Here is a 3,099-nt window from a genome sequence, read left to right as displayed (position 1 = left end):
TGCGTCTGGACGTGAAAACTCGACACGCACGAGCGCAAAAATACATGTCTTTCTATCGGAGAGTTTGTGCGTAAAAAGGAAAAAAATATATATATCCAAATTTGCGCATCACGCTTATAGTTCCGCAAAAGCGCGCCTCCACTTCTGAGGGGGGTGGGGGGGTTGAGGCCGGTCATCAGCCTAATTAGTCTGCAATGTTTGCCTCTTATTCGAAACGCCACCAAACTGCCTGATGGGAGGTTTGCAGCGATCAGACTCAGCATCCGCTGGCAGATTTTTAGGAGGAAAAAAAAAGATGCGCAAAAGCAGAGAATGCGCCACGGATCCAACCCAGATGGATCATTTAGGATTATTAAAACTCAAACTTACCTGATGTAACCATGGTTGCAGATGAAGATGTTTTTTTTTTTTATTCGTCTATATTCCCATCAAGTGAGAAGAGAAAGCCTCCCAGCGCGCAAAAGCAGGCAACAATGTGTGGTCGTTTCACGCAGCTGATGAGAAATCAGTTCTCCTCCGTGGAGAGAGAGGAAAAAAAGAAGATATTCTGGATGAAGGAGGGAAAAATGAAATCTAAAAGAGTCCGAGAAGGAGGAGGACTGATGCCCTTCACGTTCCGGCTGTTAAGGGCGCATCTCTTCCCTCTCATCAAGTGTCAGGCGGACCACATAGATGCGCCGCCGTCTCCTCGGCGAGTCATTAATATCAGCACAAACCCCCGACTCTCCAGAGAACAGCCAATGGCGTCAGAGAAGCGGGCGGCATCGCCGCTCTGATTGGCTGGAGGGAGCCGTCGGTCACATCCCTGAAGCCCTGCTCTCATCCGCTTCTGCTGGAGGTGAAACACACTGTAAAAAATAGCAGCGAGTCCACTGTGGAGAAACGAAATACATAGACGAGAATCAAATCGTCAAATTATTAGGAATAAATGTGCAACTTTACCAGAATAATACCAGAACTAATACCAGAATTTTTATATTGCAAGAAATATGTAAAAACTTTACAAGAATTGAATAGTAAAATTATGATTAAAAGTAAAACTATTACAAGAATAAAGTGGTACAATTATAATAAAAGTAAAAATATTAGAAGAAAAAAGTAGTAAAATTATAATAAAAGTAAATATATATATATATATTACAAGAATAGTAAAATTATGAGAAAAGAAGTAGTAATTTTGGAAAAAATAAAGTTGTAAAAAATTAAAGTTGTAATATTACAAACTAAATGTAAAAAAACACAAGAAAAAAGTCGTAATTATACAAAAATTGAGTCATAAAAGTATTTTTGAAAAATTACAAGAATAAAGATATTCTTGTAAAACAAGAAAAATATTAGAAGTCATTAAAATATGAGAAAATATTTTAATTTCATGAAGTCATAGTGTGAACATGAGTAAAAATTTACAATAATATCGTTGTAAAGTTGTAAGAATTAAGTCATGTTTTACAAGAATAAAGTTGTAAAATTTAAAGAAAAAAGTTGCAATTATAATATGTGAATGTAAAGAAAACCCTCAAAATTAAACAGGAATAAAGTTGTACATTTGTAATAAATAGTTCCAATTATTTATGAAAATAAAATAGTAGAATTATGAAAAATGTAATTTGACAAGAACAAAATCATAAACTGAGAAAAATACAATGATTTTATGAGAATATAATTGTAAATTGTGGGGCTAAATAATTTAATAATAATAAAATCATAAAATAGGGGAAATATAATTTTATGAGAATAAAATATGTGAAAAATTGAAAGTTTCTTAGTAGAATTGTACATTTAAAAAAGTTATAATTTCATGACCATAAAATTACAAATAGTGAGAGAAAAAAAATGTAGAATTTTTCAAAAAATGAAATATTAAAATTATGAGAAAAAAAGTAAAATATATATATATATATATATATATATATATATATATATATATATATATATATGAAACATTTTGAGAAAAAGTTTTCATTTTACGAGAATAAAACTATAATATTATGCTGTAAAGTAAAAATAAAGTTGTAAAATTAAAAGATAAAAGTCACAATTTAACAAGAATAAGGTAATAATATCATGAGAAAAAAGTCAAAAATTTACAATAATACATTTATAACATTGTGAGAATGAAAGTCATTTTTTTAATAAGAATACTTGTAAATTATGAGTAAAAGAGTCAATATTTAACAATGTTAAATTTTTACTCAACACTAATGCGTCATAATCCTCTTCCTCAGGAACCCCACTATGACCTCTCCCTTATAAAAATGTCAGTGTTCTTGCTGGAGTTGTTCTAAAGCTACACAGAGGATGACGAATTCAACAAATGTAGTGATTTTAGTTGACTTGTCCACATAGGAAATATCTAACCCCCCGTTTGATGTGATTTATTAAATGCGGGGAAGTAAACTGGGGTAAAGTAGCTTTTCACTGCCAAAGGGCCCACAAAAGTAATTGTACCATGGGTCCTCATCCTTAATGGCCTGTTTTATCATCTGTAGTTCTGGGCGATGTTGAAATCTGTATCCACCAGATTCACAACAGTACAAAAACATCAACTGCATAGAAATACCGACCATCAGCACAGAGTATAAACCTCAAAGTCCTTCTAACTTGGCAACATGGTACCAGTGACATGTCATTTTCCCAATTGTGAAGTGTGGCGGCCTCCAAAACCTTTAGTGTGAAGATGGACGTGGAATGTCACCTCACTGAGGAGACTGTAACTTGTAAAGAGGCTGATCGGTACGGGCTACAGACAGTTAGGCTTTCCCCATACCCTTTTCTGGGCTCTGAAACCCAACTCCTTGAAAGGAGTTTGACTGTCTTCCACTCTAGTGATGTCCATAGCAGAAGCAGTGCAGGTTTGGTTATAGGCCACCTGGGTGTCTGGGTCAGGGACCGGTCTACTAAAGTAGTTTGGGGTCAAACAGCATCATTGAGTACCCTACCTTCTAGAACTCTCTAGAAGCCCCAACTTGTGACTTAAATGTTCTTCTATGAGACTTCAATGCTCATATGGGCAATGGAAGTGATACCTGAAGGTTTTTGTTAATGGATTTCTCTGACAGTTATTGTACAAAATCCATATTTGAATGCAAGAGAGTCTTA

At 34.4% G+C, this 3,099-nt stretch overlaps 1 protein-coding gene across 2 annotated transcripts in view; it reads right to left on the bottom strand.

Annotated features, from left to right (window-relative positions):
* The window catches only part of LOC112156471 (leucine-rich repeat neuronal protein 3), a 24,144-nt gene extending 23,296 nt beyond the window's left edge, over positions 1-848 (bottom strand). For both annotated transcript variants that reach the window (XM_024288776.2, XM_024288774.2), the window contains exon 1: positions 370-848. The gene's annotated coding sequence lies outside the window, so the exon portion shown is untranslated. The remainder of the gene's footprint in view (positions 1-369) is intronic.
* Between the last annotated feature and the right edge of the window lie 2,251 nt (positions 849-3,099).

Source organism: Oryzias melastigma, linkage group LG23 (genome assembly GCF_002922805.2).
Source record: "Oryzias melastigma strain HK-1 linkage group LG23, ASM292280v2, whole genome shotgun sequence".
Taxonomy (NCBI): Eukaryota; Metazoa; Chordata; class Actinopteri; order Beloniformes; family Adrianichthyidae; genus Oryzias; species Oryzias melastigma.
This window is presented reverse-complemented; position numbering and strand designations above follow the sequence as displayed.